The following is a 20,114-nucleotide window of genomic DNA, read 5'->3' as shown; positions in this document are numbered from 1 at the left end:
TTTTTTAATCCTCTGAGCCAGAACAGTGCCTTTCATGTAGCTGAGGCCTTCTGGTCATTTTTCTGCCTGGATCTCTTCCAGAACACCATGATGGACCCTTGTGTAATGCTGGCAGTGACTTTCCAGGAGCAGCTTCCACACGACAAAGGAATTCTTCCTCAGACATTTATCATCAATTTTGCTGTGGGACAAGGTGAGAAGATGACTCAGTCCTGCTTGTATCTCTCTGGATGAGCTGAGTTTTGCAGGGAGGTTCCCCCCTCCATCTGGGGACATACACTGCAGGTGACTGTACAGAAGTGAGTAGTCACTGCTGGGTTTGCATGGCTTCTTGGCATCACAAACAGGCTACTCCAGTATTGTCAAGTCAGCCTGTTTCAATAGTTACACGTTGACCTACATGTAGAGTTCCAGTTATGACATTTGAACAATAGTGAATTTGATGAATTCTTGCAATTATAACAAAGCTATTCAGATAGAGAACTTTCTGTGTAAACCCACCTGTCTCAAATAATGGTACTAAAATCGTTAGGTCCATAGAAAATTGTTTTGCTGTCATGCATCTGAGATTGATGCTAGGCAGGAGTAGTCTAGTAGGGTGAAAAATGACTTTTGCGAAAGTATAAGCAATAATCTTAAGTGTACAAAAATGTCATGAAGGGGATGTTTAATAGAAGCAGTGTCATGGTGTCATACATACATCATATACATATGTACTATATATATATTCTACTATGTATGTATATATTTTAAACTTTCTGCATAATGTATATAGTACAACACATCTAGAATAACACATATAGAGTATACTGTATATACAAATAAACTTAGAATGCATACACACACACATTATATAATGCACTTTATTATATACACACTGGGCTTCTCAAATGAAAACTGGTAGTGACTCACCTCTTCAGAGCGTATTGCTTGAATGCAGGCTGATTGCAACTCAATCTATACCAGGAAGAAAATTAAATCACCTGCAAAAAGTGCATTGCAGTCAATCAAAAAAGCCTGACTGAACATACCAAGAAAACCAAAGCCAGTACACCTGGTGAGCTTGTTCCCAAAAATCATAACCTTGCATCAGCAGATTTTTAATTTTAGTCTGCCCCATGTCTGAAAACAGTATATGGAAAAGAGTCAGTGGACAGTGGCTGTTCTGGATCCTACATCTTACAGCTTTCCACAGCTGAGAATGCTAATTCAGATGCCATCTAGCATGGCATTTTAAGTATTTTGTAAGTCAAATTTTACCTGTATGTGTTAGTGACAGGGATGGGAGCAAAAGTTTTATGCTGCAGGAACTCACACAGACAAAGCTAAAGGAAGTAGCAATCTTTTAAGGGTGCTGGAGGGCTGTGGGACCTGTTTGTTGTTCCTGGGCCGGAAAGCCTTACCTACGAGCTGGGTGTGTAAACGTGTCTGGAAACATAAGTTCTTTTTAGAGAACAGGAACTCCATGACTCCAGAAGGATTCTAACATGTATCATTAAAAAACCCCCGCCAAAACCAAAGGTCAACAAAGAAGTGAATGCTAGCTTTGCAGAACACCTGCACTGTGCCAGTTAGGCTATAGTTGGCCAAGCTGGCAGGTGCATGCCATGCTGCAATCCACCAGAAGGGCATAGGAAGCTGTGGGAAGTTCAATAACAATAAGCTACTAGTACATATTACAGCATCTCCGAATCAGAATAATCAACAAGGATTTATACCAAATGAAAAGTTTGTCTTGCGCTTGCAGAAACAAGTGAGTTAATGAGGCAAGCAAAGACAAACCAGTATAGCTTATGGAAACTGTTTGGTGCTAGTGAAGATGTAGCTGTCTGTGTCATCCTCACATGCCATGTGCTGCACGACATCTGAAAGGATAAGAAAAAGTAAGATCTTTGGTGTAGGCTTGAGTAGCTGCTGGTTTGCACTTTGAACATGAAAGAGACAGACTCTTTACCTAAGCAGCATGTGATGACAGAGATGTGTAAATAACTCTCTCTCTCTCATACAATTTTCCTATTTCTTCACTAGTAAATCATCACACTCTAGGAGTTCATGGGCTGACATGTTCCTTGAACTGGAGACACAGGAATGCCTGTCAAAGAGATCTCTCTCTGCTATGTTCTGTGTCTGTGCAAAAGCTTCAGCTAATTTTGCCAGATTCCAGACATTTTGCTGTGAGAATGCATTACAAGGATGGTACACCTGTGTTAAGGAATGAGAACTGACCTTCAAATCAAAACCTTTGAGTTATTTTGTTTGTTATTTCATTCTCAGACCAACTAGGCTCAGGAAATAACTTGTAAGGCAACTCAGTGTCACAGTGAGAAACAGAAATCTACAAAACTTCTGAGGAATCCATTGAAAGCTCACCTCTCCTTACTCAAAAGCTGACCATCTACTTTTTTTCTCCTGTCCCTTCTCATATTTCTTGTGCCAGTGTCCACAAGGACTCCCATAAAAGCTACTAAATTGCATAACCTTGCTAATAGTGAAGCAATTTCTTTTCCCTTTCTCTGCCAGTCTTTGAGATATGAAGAAAAATGAAAGACCAGAAAAGGGAGCTTTACAATTAATTATAACAAATCCACAGTCCATTCTGCCTTGACAGATATGACATTTCTCAAGGAATGCAAAACTACAGTAAAATCATAGCAAGAAGTTACTTTCTAAAATTGTTTCTTGATCACATTACATATGCCTAACAATACATTGTGGAAACCTAATCCTTTAATGGATTTTTATTTATTTATTTGTTTTTATAAAAACATTCTGCAGATGGGATTGGGAAGAAAGGCAGGAAAATAAAAGTAAAGAAATGCATAATCAAGGGAAAAAGGCATTCAACAAATTTCTGGGAATATGTTGCAGTTATGCCTGGTTGGAGTCCCCATCTGATTTCACACAAGTAAGGTTATATTTGTTCCCATTCTCCCCATGACAATTATGTCACCTGTGCTTGGTAAACAGGCCAGAGATTAGGAAGTTACTTCAAAACTGAAGATATAGCTGCTAATGCTCAAGGAAAGGTAAATCATGGAAAAATAGTTGTGCGGCAAACGTGCTGTTCAAGACACTCCGAAAAGGAGCCATAGGCAAGATATGTTTCAAATGGATTAAAATAAGTACTGCCTCTTTCTTAATTATGGCTCTAATAAATTTAGAAGTGACCGATTTATTAAGTGTAAGAACTTGCTAATTTAGATTAATTTTTAGAGAAGATGCTAAGAAGAACAGGCTGGGAATTTCAACAAATTTTTAATTGTGTGGCATGTAGTTTGTACTGTGTTGTCATAGCTGGGTTCCACACACAAACAGGTTTGTTTTGAAACTGAGCATCTTCATTGGCAAAATGCCTGTAAGACAATTCCTGAAAAACAAATTGCATAAGCTAATTTCTAATCAATGAAACAGAAATCTTTGTTATATTTCACAGCTAATGACACTTCTGTGGTCTCCCATACGTGTAGTACTATCTCAGATCAGATATTTTAAATTAGGCTTTCAAAATTAAGGAGAAAGAATAAATGACAAAATAAAACCAACAAACAAACCCCAACCAAAACAAAAAGTGTGCCCAAACAAACAAGAACAAAATTCTCCACCCACGTACTTGTTTTTTCAGTAATTTTGCAAAAGGCATAAAGGGATATCTTCTCTTATGATGTAGAAATGTGGACCCCCAATGGCTTTCCTTTAGGCAAGGATGCACTATGCAGGCCTGCAGTCACATCCACAACCTATTAGAATCACAAACCCTCAAAGAGTCACAAAAACTCACCGTCTTCCAGTGCATGTTCAGATGGCAGCTGTGCTGCAAAGTAGCACTGGCAGTCATGAAGAAAATGCTGGAGGAGTCGTAGATCTGTTTTAATCTCGAGAGTGGGAGAACACCGTATGCCACCCTCAGTGGGAAGGGCATTTATGCTTCTCTTTGGAGTGAGGAAGACACTGATCAGAACAGTTAGATACTAACTGCATGGTAAGATCTTAGAAGGACTAACCTGAAGCATCTTAAAGATTTTTTTTTCTAGGACAAGTTACAGCCTTCAATCCCTTCAAATATTGAGCTGAAGCTGTGCAGGAAAGACAGCAAATAAGGAAAATACGTACAACAAAACTTTTGGAGAAAGTTAAGAAACAATTTCTTATAGAAACAGTATCTTTACAGAAATCAGACTTGAATTTCTGAAGAAGGAGGCTTTCAGCTTGACCTCTTTCCCCCATTATTTTGGAAAAACATTGTTTTTAAAGCAACAGGGTTCCACCAGACAATATAACCAATCATCCCAAAATTTTCTTTCTAAAGAAACCCAAAACCTTCAAGACCTTAAACATTGGCTGTATGCTGCACCATGAAGAAGAAGAATTTTCAGGGAGGAAAGCAGCTGAACAAAGCTTCAGTTTCTGCTTATAGGTGGCATAGTGGATCCCCATCTTAGTTATGTCAGTGAGAATTTGGAGCAAGTTCATTGGTTCAGACAATTTTCATAAACTGTAATAATCATCTGCCAGAATTTGCCAAGAGTTGGGATTATTGTATATTTTTATTCAGAAGGATAATGAAAATAATATTGATACACCTCTGTTTTGCTTAAGAGTGAGAACAAGCAGTAAGAATTAAACTAATAACTCATTCTGGTATCTCTTAATTTAATCACCTAACCCTGAAGCTGCAGCAAATCACACTTTCCCAGTATGAAGTGCAGCTGTTGATGCACTGAGTTTCTCCATTCAGTTATCCATCTGCCCAGTGCAAAATCCTGGAAAAATCACAGCTGTTACACTCAGCTGTTACACTCCAGATGGAGAAGATGACAAAGATTTCACCTCACAGTGTTGTTACCCAAACAAAAACCCTTTCACACTCAGTTTTGCCCATGGTCTTCTCCTTCCTCTTGGGCAACAAGCTCATCCCATGGAAATAGGTATCAAGACTGTAGTCCTTTCTTGCATCTTCTCTCTTTGGTGCCTTTTAAACATTCTCCAAAGGGTAGCAGAGAGTTTTAAGACCTCAACAAATCACATGCCCAAATAGCTAAGATGTACTCAGTATTCACTTACATAAAACTATCTCTAGCCTTCTCCAAACAAAGGATTCTGATCCTGTCTACATACTCCTGACCAGCTAAAACAGCCATGCATACTCTTCACTGTCTTTTCCTCCCAGGGGAAGAAGGCAGTGTTACAGAAACTTTTACTCCTGCATTTCTTGTTGTATCCCTCTTTTCTTTAACTTTTATAATCAAATCTGACATTTTCACAGGAAACAACTGATCCACCACGATGCTCCCAGCATGCCTGCCTTCCTATTGTGATTAAAGTTCTCCTTCTAAAGCATATGCATCTACATTTTACTGTCATGAAAGTTCACATAAACATACCTGAACTCCTTTTACTCTTCCCAGCTCAAGTGTCTGTAACCACAGCAACAATAAACCCAGAGGAAAGAACTAAAGCCTTCCTCAAGGACTGAGTAAACTCTCTTCAGTCTGCTAGCCTGACAAAGCTAAACTGTACTTTATAAGCACCATGTCAGGAGGAGAGGTGACAGGAGAGGAGCTGACCCCATAAGGTTATCAAACAGTTGCTTGGGCTGTTATTTGTCTGTGTGTCAATCCACTTTGGGGATTTTACTGGCCTGACTTTATTATAGACTCAAGCAATACCCCTTTGCAGACCAACACAGATTCATTTACATTGCCATTATTATCCTTGATCTTCCAGAGAGCCATGAGAATATATTTTAAGAAGACATTACTAGCAGGCAGCACTACTGCTGATAGAGATGTGACATGCTTACAGAGATGGGATAAGTAGTCTGATTTTTTTACAAAGTGCTTGAAATTCTTTTATTCCATTCCACTCACCATAAATGGCACTTGGAACATTTCAGAACAATGAATTTTACAGATAAAGATGTCTTCTTAATCTGTCTAAATGAGTAAATCAGAGTTATCAGACTGAGGCTCCAGGCTTAAATATATTGATAGTTACATGACTAGAAAAAGACATTCTGTCCTGGAGAATCTGGACCTAAATCCAGTACTGAAGAAAGAAAACACACCAAACAAACTAGTGAAACATACAGTCTGAAATCAGAAACCAAATGGTTTCTTAAAAAATAAAAAAAGACCATTATCCGTCTATTTTAGCTGAGCAATTAAACTTGTCCACAAGAGACTTAAAATGCAGCGGGGCATATTTTTGTTACATCCCAGGCCTGTATTGCTGCTTAGGACCTTTTCCCAGGCAGACTTCTGTCATATTTCACAGCTGAATCTGGGGACATGTTAGGCAACTGCATGAGGCACCATTATGTCTTACTGTGTGCTTCACAGTAGTGTTGTATTTATTTCTCTCCTCCTACTCCTTCTTTGCTGTTGTTGAATAGATGTAGAGTAAAATGTGAGAGGGGGAATGTGGCTTCATGACAAATGGTGCAGCATTATTTCACTTTTAGGTGTAGGTGGGAGCTGAGAAAAAAAAATCATAGAGTGGTTTGGGTTGGAAGAGACCACAAAGATCATCTAGCTGCAACCCCCCTGCAATGTGCAGGACACTTCACACTAGACCAGGTTGCTCAAAGCTCCATCCAACGTGGCCTTGACACTGCCAGGGATGGGGCATCCACAACTTCTCTGGGCAATCTGTTCCAGTGCCTCAGCAGCCTCACAGCAAAGAATTTCTTCTGTAGAAGTCCTTTTCAGGGTGCTTGTTTTCATACCTCCACCCATTTTGACATGCCTTTACACTCACTCTAGAGTAACCACAGGCAAAGCAATGGGCTATAAGAACAGTTCAAACAGATTGGCTGAGATTAATGCAACTGTTTGCAATTGAATCTTATTTTAAAATCTCAACATTTCCCAAAAAAGCTGCACTTCCTTGATTGTTACCTCTGCATCACTCTATGGACTGTTACGAGATAATACATAGTCTGATGTTTTTCATGTGGAGACATTTTGGGGGCTAAGTCTTCAGGGAAGTTTGCAAGTCCTACGTTCATGGAACATTTCTGCACCTGAGGTACTGTTTTCTCTGTGCACGTGACACCCAAAAACGCATAAAACTATGATTTCTAGACATAGGAAAAATTCAGTATTTCTAGAACTTAAAAATTTCTCTTAAACTGGATAGCAGAAAACTAATAACTTATGCTACTTGTCATTTCTGTGATTAAGACATGGCTTCTCAAGTATTTCTAAAGAATACTCTGAATTTTTCTGTTTAATCTTTTCCCTCCCTGACAACTATTGTTTTATAGAGAGACTTACTGCAGTTGAGGTAAACCTTTATTATATTTGTTGTGCTCATCTTTTCTGTTGAGAGATGCAAGAGAACAAAATGGAAATTCTAAACTTAGGTCAAGGTTTTCAGAGACATGTCAGGTTCTTGAATGCAGCTGAAATGTCTCTTGATAGATACAATTGTAACCGAAAAAAAAGGACTAAATTACCTACTATTGCTTTCTAGTCACTCTTCCCATTCTTAAGGCAGATTGTCTCTTTGTCAGATACTGAAGATGAGGAGAAGAACCACCTTTGGTTTTTCCTGGTGGCAATACTTTCATATATGAAGCCATACAGGAATAAATGCTCTTTGTCAGGACATGTCCCCTAACCCTCTGGTCTAAGATTCTGCAAATTGCAGAGAATACAGAAGGAAGTCATTCTACATACATATAGAAGTTAGTGTGACAACCACCACAACAAAAAAGCAAATTAAAAATAAATAAATGAAAAAAAACCAACAACATTCCCTTTCTCCCAGTCTCTTCTTGGTTATCAGTTGGGTTAGTTCTTGTTCTCAGATATTTGGGTTTTGTCTCTGCTACGGGATCCATAAGCTTCCAGATCACAAATTAATATACAATAAAACTAATTACTTCTATTTTTAAGGCAAAAATTGAATACCCATGTTACAGTGCAGATACTGCAACACACGTATCAATCAACGAGGCCCATGGAAAAGAAATATACATGGACGGATTCTTGCTAGATGTTTCAGAGATGTTTATTTCTCCAGCCGCATGGCCGGGGCTCTGCCGAGGAACTGCTCAATCACGGGACCAAGGGTCCTTCTGCCCGCGCAGGGAACACAAAACAACCAGTGGGGAACGAGGCTGAGCAGGGGCAGGGAAACCCCGTGTCTCCCCCCAGGGCCCCTCTCCCAGGACCCCACGGCAGGAGGGAGGGCCCCAACATTTCACCCGTTTATTTTTAACAAAAAGAGATTTAGAACTTAACATTGAAAACAACTGGATAAACATAACAAGAACAGTTTTAAAACAATACAAGCCACCCTCCTGAGTCTATAAATGTCCAAACAGATTCTCTGGAACATCTTAAGGCTGACAGAAGGGAGACATGACTCTCCGAGCATGCTTTGTGGGGAAACTGAGGCAGGAGAGGGTTTCTTCCATTTGTACCTGTTGGAACTCTAAACAACAATAGTTAATTTCTTCCCTCCCCCTCTTCATCCCCCACTCGGCATTGGAAAAGGATTTTTGGGGAAGCAATTGGCAAAAGCATGGTTTTGTGAGGGAAACCATGGGTGAAAAAACGGATTGGGAATACACTGGGGATAATAGGATATAGGGTAAAACGGAACAGTGCGATTAGGAAAGGGAGACTGTAGGAGTGTCTTATAATGTGGCTATTGTCTAACATGACTACAATTTTTAGCATATATACTGCCTTTCACAGAAACACCATCAGGCCCAGTGACCTCTGCTGCTTGTAACCCTTTTCTACCTTGCACAATTTTGAACTCTACTACTTCTCTATCTCCTAAACTTGGGATGTATTTTTCAGGGTTATTCTTTTTAATAGCAGTTCTATGAATGAGTATGTCTTGCTGGTTGTCACATCTTGTTATAAAACCACAGTTTTGTTTAACATTATACCATTTTACTATTCCTAAAACCTTAGCTATGGTGATCTTTTCCTTTTATCGCGTGGTTGCTGTTTTCTGTCTCACCGCGTTTTTGCTTTCTCTTTCGCTTTCGCTCGCTCCTGTATTGGAATTGCCAGGACTGTCAGTGCTGCCGGGGCTGTTGGGGCTGCTCGTGCCTGCGTGCTCTTCCCGGGGTCTCATTCAGGGCCGCACGGGCTGGGCTGGGCCCCACCACTCAGCTCCCTGTGCTCCGTCTCCTCTGCTCTCAGCTGCGCTGCCGCTGCCTGGGGCCGTGTCCACGTCTCGGCTGGGCCCCCGAGCAACGACCCCCCCACACCCTGCTCCAGCACGTCGCTCCCGCCGTGCCTCGCTCTGCCGCCGACACTGCGGCTCGCTTGGCTCTGCCCACGCGCAGGAACTGCCTCACTGCTGCTCGCAGAGCTCTCGGTCCATGTGGCCTGGGTTGCATGGTCCCTGCGCCAGGCTTCCCTTCACCAAGACACAGCTGACATTGCTCAACAGTCTCAGTAATTAAATAATATTCACGAGAATATTCTTCCATCGGCATATATTTTGACTCAGAAATTAACTGTGTCCAAACGGTCTTCCAAAAGTCTTTGGTAAGAATTAGATCCCAAGAAACGTAGAAAAAGTTCTGAAACAACCATGCCAGGAAGTGTTTCAGTTCCTTTTGAGCTTGAATTAAGCTAAAATTTACAAATTGTTGTTCAAGAATCTTTTTGCGTTTAAGATAAATGTCCATATGCAGCTCTGAGAGCCAAGAGTCTTTCCACAGTTCCTCCATAATTTAGAGAGAATATCCAAACCAAGACAAGAAGAGAGAGATCTAGAGTGGTTTTTACTCACGAATTTTCTGTCCTTAGGGATCGGTGTCTTGCCCGCATTTCACTACCGTTTGTTACAGTGCAGATACTGTAACACACATATCAAACAACAAGGCCCATGGAAAAGAAATATATATGGACCGATTCTTGATAGATGTTCCAGAGATGTTTATTTCTCCAGCCGCATGGCCGGGGCTCTGCCGAGGAACTGTCCCAGTCACGGGACCAAGGGTCCTTCTGCCCGTGCAGGGAACACAAACCAACCCATGGGAACGAGGCTGAGCAGGGGCAGGGAAACCCCGTGTCTGTGCCCTCAGGGCCCCTCTCCCAGGGCTACATCGCAGGGGGAGGGCCCCAACATACCCACTTGAAATTTCACTGAAATTCCCAAAAAAACCCAGAAATTTCACAGTCCAGTCTAATTCAATCTAAATTGTGAAGTGGTTTCTACCATGATTTTATGATGAGATATAAATATATTAATATCACTAAAAGAGGACTAAGCAAAATGCCATGTAGGAAACTTTTCACTGATGTTGGAAACTGCTTTTCACCAACTTGTATACAGGAAAGGTCAAAATATCTGTTAATCCAGGTAAACTCAGATAAAGTTGTCAAGTTTTGAAAATCTGAACCACATTTGGCCCCCAAATTCAACATGTGTAGATACCTTTTGGAAAACTCCTGTCAACACCAAGGCATTGAGTGTCCTTGTCTGAAGCAATATTGTGTGATCTAAAATATTAATTTCAAAGCTTTGCTTTTCCAGCTGCACATGTACATCATTGTATTGGGTTTGTGTGTCCAGGTTCTGGTAGCAGGAGCGAGGGACTACAGGAGTGGCTTCTGTGAGAAACTGCAAGAAGATTCCCCCATGACAGAGAGATCCAATCCCAGCGGGCTCCAGGATGGATCCACTGCTGGCCACAGCCAAATCAAGAAGGAAAAGGAAGCTGTTGCACAGATGTTAATGCACTCAGAGCAGAGCAAAGTGAGAATATGAGAGGAACAGCCCTGCAGACCCCAAGATCAGTGCAGGAGTTGCTCCAGGCACTCAGAGCAGAGCAGAGTGAGAATATGAGAGAGGAACAGCCCTGCAGACCCCAAGATCAGTGCAGGAGGTGCTCCAGGCATCAGAGCGGAGGTTCCCCTGCAGCCCGTGGTGCAGACCATGGTGAGGCAGCTGTGCCCCTGAGCCCATGGAGATCCACAAGGATGGAGAGATCCACCGACAGGCCATGGAAGAGACCCACGCTGGAGCAGGTGGATGCCTGAGAGGAGGCTGTGACTCTGTGGGAGGCCTGTGCTGGAGCAGGGTTCTGGCAGGGACTGGCAGATCCATGGAGAGAGAAGCCCACACTGGAGCAGGTTTCCTGGTAGGACTTGTGACCCCGTGGGGGACCCACACTGCCGTAGGTTCTTCTTGAAGGACTGCACCCTATGGAAAGGAACCCACACTGGAGCAGTTTGTGAAGAACTTAGCCTGTGGGAAGAACTCACACTGGAGAGCTGTCTCCCATGGGGGACACTCCACAGTGGAGCAGGGGAAGGACTTTTCTCCCTGAGCAATGACAGGAACAATGTATGATGAACTGACCATAACCCCCATTCCTTGTCTCCCTGCACTGTTATGGGGAAGGAGACAGAGCTGGGAAGGAGAAAGGAGTGGGGGAAGGCGTTTTTAATTTTCTCATTATACTGGTCTGATCTTTTTAGTAATACATTCAATTAATATCCCCAAGTTCAGTCTGTTTTGTGATCTATGAGTGATCCCTTCCCAGTCCTTGTCTCAACTGATGAGCTTTTTGCTTTCTCTCCCCTGTTCAGTTGTGGAGGGGAGTGACAGAGCAGTTTTGGGCACCTAACATCCAGCAGGGTCAACGAACTACAATCACCCTTTCTAAAAGGCCCTTTTTCTTTTATGCCCTCTACCTGGGCCTGATTTGCTGTATTCATGCCTTTCCCTCTGTATACAGCCACTCATGCAACCCTCCTCTGTTCCATTCTGCAAGTGCACAAACCACTCTCAGAAAACTCAGTAGAAAGCTTTATTAAGATCAAAATCTCCAATAAATTGTGCCACTGAAAGAAAGGTCCTTACACCCATTCATAGTCAGGGGCATTTGCAGCTCCCGACATTATGTGGCACGACATTAGCCTGCTTTTGTGCCTCCATGTCAATCTGGTAAGCGTGAACAAGCTATTGAAGCATTACAATAGCACAGTTTCTCAATGTGGCAGGATGGAGTCAAATGTCAGGGAAGTGTGTGCTTTTTCGCAGATGCTTTGCTGGTTAATCTTTAACAGTTAAAAGGCTTTTAGATTAGAGGTTATAAGAAAACACCTTATTTTTTCAAACAGGCTACAAGGAAAGGTGGGGAGGAGAATAGTCTGAGTAATATAAAAAGGGAAATGGATAAAGCAGAAAAAAAGGAAAGAAGTAACCGGAGCAGATGTAGCGGAAGAGTTTCCCTACAAACTCCTTTAATTATGCTGCATTTTATTTTTAAGAATCTACCAAGACATAAGAGGATTTTCATTCATGGAGAGCAAAAAAGCAATCCAATTCTGCACCAGACCTTGCTTTCTTGCCACCTGAGGAGAGGTGACGCACAGTAAATTTTAATCATTTTGAACTCTTTCACCCAGTTGCCAAGGACATCCCTGTAACCAACTGTACTGTCTTTAGCAGCCCTGTGGGATTCAAAAACTGCAAACACTGTGGTTCAAAAACTGCAGGCAGGCAGAGATAGCACAGACATGAACAGGGCTGACTGTCCCTGATTTTGTCATTTCTGGTAATACCTCTGTCTTCTTGAATAGGTGACAGCTCTGTCTGGAATAACATTTGGTGGATTTGGAATAATACAGAACATACTTGCAGATTTCTGTAGAGTCTAATCAAGGAAATCTTCTCTGGTTTGTGCAGCATGAGCTCAGATTTTGTAAGATTTGGGAGAACTATTACTTTCCTCAAAACCTTTTTGACAATAGCTTTTAACAAAGCCAGGTGTCTCTGTCAAGGCACTGTAAAGCAATGCTACTTAGACAGTCCCTTTATTTCTTGACTAATTATCCCATAACAGTTTATAATAATTTATAATACAATTTATAATATTTATAATCTGTGGATGCAATAAAACACTTCTTTGCTTTTCTGCTAGTGTTAGATGAAGGTTTTCATCCTTTATGAAATCATTCATATGTTTAATGTACCTCTGCTAATAGTATTGTGTTGTTATGAGAACTGATACATTGAAGGGATTAAAGCTTTAGGATAGCAGAAAGGAAGAGGAGTGGATGATATGATCATGCAAAAGAAGCAAGGTCTAATGTTTGTCAGCTATGGTCAGTTGTCCATTTTCTGGACTAACACTGGCCTGGGACACCCACTACAGTGGGATGGCATGGGATAGTGCTGAAAGCACAATGTAGAAACACCTTATAAATTAAATCTCAATTCTTCATGGAGCAGAGCTTGCAGCTCTGTACCATGGAAGCTTCTGTCTTGGACATGGTGACAAGAGACAAGGCAATGAAAACATTTAAGAGAAATTAATTCAGTTTGGACTAGTGAAATGGCATTTAACAAATCATGATATGAAAGCAGCAATGTTAATTTGGGTGAAGGAAGATCATCTACGAATGAGCATAAACAACAAAGCTGACAGTTGGTCACATTGCAAAAATTACTACAAAACTGAGAAATACTTTAATATAGCTGTTAGTAGTAGTAGTGCTGATGATTTACAAAGATTTCTGTAATACTTCAGCTATACTTTTATTTAACTAAGTCTCTTTAGATGAACTAGACCTTGATTTATGTAATCACTTTTGTATATGACTGCAAGATTTTAAGAAGCTGCAGGTGACTGGGGAAAATAATGAACAAAAATCGATTATAAAATGAAAAAAATATTTAAATGCCAAGTTTTCAAGACAACATTTTCGACTGACTTTAATGAATAAATGCTCCAAGTGTGAAAACTAATGAGCTGCTTGTTCCCAGAAAAATATTGTACCAGGTCCAAGCGAGTTAACAAGCAGCCAGTGTTATTCCAGAAACTGCATGTATATGTTAATACTGGGTTATAAAAAAGCTAATGAAATCTCCCTCCCATTTTCCTTACACGTGCTCTAGCACGGTCAAATGGCTTTCAGATCAAAGTTTTCATGCTCTTCTGGTCAAAACACTATTTGAACTAGCAAACCTCTATATGTACCTAAGCATGTAGCCAAATGGAAATCAAGAAGAAAGAGGAGGACACACCTAAGGACTGCCCAGGGAGGTTGGGTGATACTCCAAAAGCAAACAGAGCTACCAATTTTAAGAAGAACTTGATGAATTACATTGGATGAATAAAGGATCGAGGACTTTGGTGTACAGATAGGCCAGGATTATGCCCTGGCTTGGAGAGTGGTGTGGGCATGGCTATGTGCAGCAGAGAAAGGAGATGCAAATTAACAGAAAAGATTATGAACACCCTGCTGGAGAGAGAGGGAGAGGAGGCAGGAGCTGGGGACCATGAAGGACTTGCATTTAATTTACCCTAAATAAAGCAATGGAGATAGAGGGAAGATGGAGCAGTGTGAAAGGTGTAGCTTTCACAGCTGCCATGACCTGGGCCACACAGAGCAGGACTTTCACCTCCAGGTTTGGAAGACCAGGGCAACACAGAAGCAAGTGCTAGCCCTGGTGACGTACCACCATGTAGCATTGGAGGATTGCTGAACTTGCACACCCTATGTATCTTGTGGCACAAGTAGGGTTCTACCTTTTTATCTGTAAACTAGAATGGCTCCTTTGTTTCCTCTATGTGCTTGTTTTGTCTGGGGTAGAGTTAATTTTCTCCATAGTATCTGTCATGGAGCTGTGTTTTGGATTTGCACTGGAAGCGGTGTTGATAACACCGGGATCTTTTAGCTTTCCCTGAGCAGTTCTCACGCAGTGTCAAGGCCTTTGCTGCTCCTCACCCCACCCCACCAGCAAGGAGGCTGAGGGGGCACAAGGGGTTGGGAGGGGACACAACCAGGACAGCTGCCCACAACTGACCACAGGGATATCCCATCCCATATGGCATCATGCTCAGCATATAAAGCTGAGGGAAAGTGAAGAGTGGGGAGGGGTATTGGTCAGAGGTGAGCAGGTTTTTTTATTTGCATCATCTTTCTTGAGTTTTAGTTCTATTAGTTTGTGGTTTGGTGTTTTCTTTGTTTAGTTGTTCTTTTGTTGTTGTGGGTTTTTTGGTGTGTGTTGTTTTTTTCTTTTTCCTTTTAATTACAATTTATAATCGTAATTATATTTTATTTCAATTATTAAACCATTCTTATCTCAACCCATGAGTTTTCTCACTTTTACCCTTCCATTGTCTGCTCCCCTCCATCCTTCTGGGGTGGGGGAGTAAGCAACCAGTGGTGTGGTGCTTAGTGCTCTCTGAGATTAAGCCATGACACTCTTATTTTTCTTGTGCCTGTCACACTTAGTGTTTGAGCAGTCTTTACGACCTTTTGACTTGCATAATTTTTCCTTTCTGGCAGGGAAAAATATTTGCTGGCACAGTTTTCAAGGCCACTAAAATACATAATAAACCTTCTTACTGATATGAGATGTACCAGTAAGACCTTTTACCTGTTTAGGGCACACAAAGCAAGCCTCCTGAAGTAGTGAAACCTATAGTCCAACACAGGGGAATTCTGCTACACAGCAATATAATTCTTAAACCACAAGATTCTGCAATTATCACTGGTATCTACATTTAATATAGCAGCTCACTGATGAGTGTTATTTAAATCACTTTGATATACTTCATTAGTCAACCTAAACTTCAATAGTTAATCAGTGGCAGAACAGGATGAAGCAGCTATTTCAAACATTCATTTAGGCCCTCAGGTATATTAGCTGTCTGCAAAGCAATTAAGTGTTCTGGAAACTTACTTTATAAATAATGATGAATAGTGTTCAGATGTCAAAGTTCCATGCAACTCTAGAGACTACTTTTTTCTTGGGAAACAATTTGTGCACTACCCTGAGAGCATGCAATACATTCCAAGCACATGCCAAATGTGACCATTTCCCACAGATGTGTAGAACTGCTCAGTCTAAGGCTCCTGTTGCAGTAGTGACAGTTCAAAACCACTGAACAACATCAGACTGTTTGGACACTTAGCTTAACTTCAACTCGCATAGACCATAATGCACGATTCAGCTACAAAAATATATTCTCTGGGACATATACTCCACCTGGAAGAACTAGTGAAGGGGAAAATCTATTATTTTATGAAGTCCCAAACCATTTTTTTTTCATCTTTGCTAGCATGAGAATAATCATCAGCTGATTTCCTGTGGTGTTACAGAACAGTGTAGGAGGTGATAGCAACAGTAATTAACTGTTGAGCAACACAAGACACTCCCTTCTAACTGCCACAAAACATGAGAACTTGATATTCTTAACATACACCCACTCTCTGGTGTGCCTTCTATCACAGCAAACATGGGCTCCCCGAACAGCTATGCTCACTGTGTCCTTTGACACAGTGTTCCTACAGAAGATAGGAAAGAAGCATATCACTAAAGCTCCATCTGTTGGGTCTCTCCCCTGCCATGGAGCCCTGGGAGAGGGGCCCTGAGGGCACAGACACGGGGTTTCCCTGCCCTGGGTCAGTCTCGTTCCCCACTGGTTGTTTTGTGTTCCCTGCGCGGGCAGAAGGACCCTCGGGTCCCGTGATTGAGCAGTTCCTGGGCAGAGCCCCGGCCATGCGGCTGGAGAAATAAACATCTCTGAAACAGCTATCAAGAATCGGTCCATGTATATTTCTTTTCCATGGGCCTTGTTGTTTGATAGTGTGTTGCAGTATCCGCACTGTAACACTATCCATCCAGGTGAACCAATGCAGCGTCCCCACGGAGGCAGATCAGCGTGTGGTGGGGCTGCTCACATCAGCTCAAGTTAACAGCTTTGTATCACGCTGCTGCCTGCAGAACAGACACGCCCTAAGTCTGACAAAAGGATTTTTTTTTTCCTCTCGTCTCTCTGTTTTCTTCCCAGGCTTCCCCCTTTCTTAAAATGGCAATGACATGTTAAAGATCCGTCATACAGACCAAGATACATTTGTGTGGATGAAATTAAAACACTGCAGTCAGGCATTAATAGCTATATTTCTTTCAGAGGCCATCCTGGACTACAAACAGAGATGATTAAGAATCTGTTTTAAATTTTATGAACAAATGGAACTGGCTGGCTACCAAGTTTAAGCTTATTCTTAAAACTGATCTCCAGCAAAATCATCATATATTCCTTAATTTATAATAAATATGTATTTTGAGCTAACTTTCCTAAAAATATGATTCAAAATTTTCTTAGAAGGTTTTAATAATTCTGTTAGGACCTAAGACCTTTAGTTAATATAAAGTATTCTGCTCAATAATGCCATGCAATTATAAACAATAGGAAGGGACAATGCTCAGTATTTTCCCAATGTGAAGAGAACAGCCAAAAAATCTTTTAATAAGCCCCTTTTCTCTGCCTCCCACGTTAATCCATTTTGCATTAAACAAAGGCATATACATATAATTTTTGTTGCTGAATACATTACCCTATTCTTGCTTAAACATGTTACTTTAGATTATAAACATATGGTTGTAAAAATAACTGGTTGGACTGATTTAAACTGCTGATTATAATCTCCATTTTGGCATGAGGAAATTTATTACAAAACCTGTTTAGGACTGCAGACATATCTCTGCTTCACAGCTGTAAGAAAAGGGTGGATTTGCAATCTTCCAAGTGTACAGATCTCAGTGAGTGTCTGCAAGACTCCTCAGCACAAAGATAAAATGTGTCACTAAAAATATCTTGGTTTTTTTCTAACTAATTTGAAGGCAAATGGTGATAAAATGAAAATTAGGAACAATGCTGCATGCCTATGCAATTAAAATATTCTTTCATATGTAAATAGAATGCTGCCTTAATAGCTCCAAATATTTTTTTTTCAGTCTTTTGGGCTTAGTGGAATTTGGCAGGACTGGTCGTGGTTATGGGTTGCCAGCATGTTGGATGACATTGGTTAGCTGTCATCTGGGCAGAGCCTGTGGGCTGGTGGGTCAGGCTGACTACACACACCGATATGATTAGAAGGGATGAAGATGTGGGGAGTAGTTATGCACCCGCCTGAATTCCTGGCCACTCAGTCATCCCTTTTTATCCTCCATTCCCATTATTTTTATAAAACAGACTAAAAAAAAACAAAAATGGGGGAGGATAGAAGGCGGCATGTCCATGTCATAACTCAGCCTTAACCACACCAAAGGACTTTACTGTTATGTTTTACATACTTTTGTTCAAGAGTTGGGTATTATAAGCACTAACTGCTGACCTCTGAAACTAATATACTGCCTTCAAGAACATCTCTCAGGTGTCAAAACCTCAGCACACATCTTGGTGGCCAAGTATGCAGCCAATACTCAAGCTCTTTCTTTAAGGACTGCTTTAATCATGTTTGTTCCTAAGCTTTACATGCTAAATCCCCCCTATTTGCCCAGTTTTTGTGGTTTAATTGATATGCCCATAGTGTGACTAAGTATTGCAAACTTTATGTGTACTAAGCTAGCAGTAGGCTTACCGATTCACTACGGCAGATCCTAGGCCAGTGTGCACTAAAGAGCTTACAGTTCTCATCTACATGAACCAGACCCTTGCCTCCATGAAAAAATGAGGTAGGAACAAAACCAAGAACTCTCCTTCAATGGTGCCAAAGCAGAGGTATTTCAAATATTTTTGTATCTTGTGTACGTAGATATATGTGTATGTATACATTCAAGGTAGGACAAGAACTCTAATACAAGGATTAAAAAAAAAGGGGAAAAAACCACAACAACCATTCCTATTGATGTTGGCAAATCTAAGATTTCTTCAGGTTTACCTTGATGGGTGTCTTGGAGTGACTTTACGATGTGTATCCCATATCGCTGCCCTATGCCCAGAAATTAATTTTTGTGCCTTTCTATGCCTTTAAACTGAGCCTGAGAGGGGGAACGAAAAACTGAGCAATGTTACAGTGCGGATACTGTAACACGATGATCAAACAATGAGGCCTGTAGAAAAGAGATATACATGGACGGATTCTTGGTAGATGTTTCAGAGATGTTTATTTCTCCACCTGCATGGCCGGGGCTCTGCCGAGGAACTGCTGCAATCACGGGACCAAGGGTCCTTCTGCCCGCGCAGGGAACACAAACCAACCCATGGGAACGAGGCTGAGCAGGGGCAGGGAAACCCCGTGTCTGTGCCCTCAGGGCCCCTCTCCCAGGACCACACGGCGGGGGGGGGGACCCAACATTTCACCCGTTTATTTTTAACAAAAAGAGATTTAGAACTTAACATTGAAAACAACTGGATAAACATAACAAGAACAGTTTCAAGACAAAACAAGCCACCCTCCTGAGTCTTTAAATGTCCAAACAGAATCTCTGGAACATCTTAAGGCTGACAGAAGGGAGACAGAATTCTCTGGGCATGCTTTGTGGGGAAACTGAGGCAGGAGAGGGTTTAATTTCTTCCCTCCCCCTTTTCATCCCCCCCTCGGCATCGGAGAGGAGTGGTAGGGAAAGGGAATTGTATAGGGAAGCCATGGGGTGAAAAACAGATTAGGAATAAACTGGGGATGGGATAAACTTAGGAAAGGGTTCATATTGGGTATAGGGTAAAAGGGGGAAGTAGGCTGTGGGTAGGGAAGTTGCTGGGATGGATATTGTTTATAATTCTGTGCACAACGGCTGCCTTTGACTGGAATACCTCCAGGCCCAGTAACATTTGCTGCTTGTAAACCCTTCTTTCCTTGCACTATATCAAATTGTACAACTTCCCCATCTCCTACACTTGGCAGGTAATTTTTAGGGTTATTCCTTTTAATGGCAGTTCTATGGATGAATAAATCTTCCCCTGTATCATCTCGTGTTATAAATCCATAGTTGTGTTTTACATTGTACCATTTCACAGTTCCTGTGATTTTCGTGGCTACAACTCCTCCTATCACGTGCTTGCGTGTTCATCGTGGCTGCTGGTCCCACATGGCCACCGCCTCGCTGACTCCGACATCTCGGCCGGGCCCCCGCGTTGTGGCTGCTCCGCGCTCTCCCAGCGGCGCTGCTCCGGCGCGTGTCTGGGCTCTGCACGGCCCCGCGTTGCCATCGCCGCCGGCCCCGTGCCCTGTGAGCGGTTCCGCTCCGCCAGCTCCACGCTGCTTTGAGAGCGGCCCCGTTTTGGCTCGGCGCTGCACTGCGCGGCTTCTCGTGTCGCTGTGGAAACCGCTCCTTCTTGCTCTACAGGGCTCTCCAAGCCGTGTGCTTGGAGCGGGCTTCCACGCCGACCCCCAGTT

The sequence above is a fragment of the Corvus moneduloides genome, chromosome Z (genome assembly GCF_009650955.1).
Source record: "Corvus moneduloides isolate bCorMon1 chromosome Z, bCorMon1.pri, whole genome shotgun sequence".
NCBI lineage: Eukaryota > Metazoa > Chordata > Aves > Passeriformes > Corvidae > Corvus > Corvus moneduloides.
Note: the sequence above shows the minus strand (reverse complement) of the source record.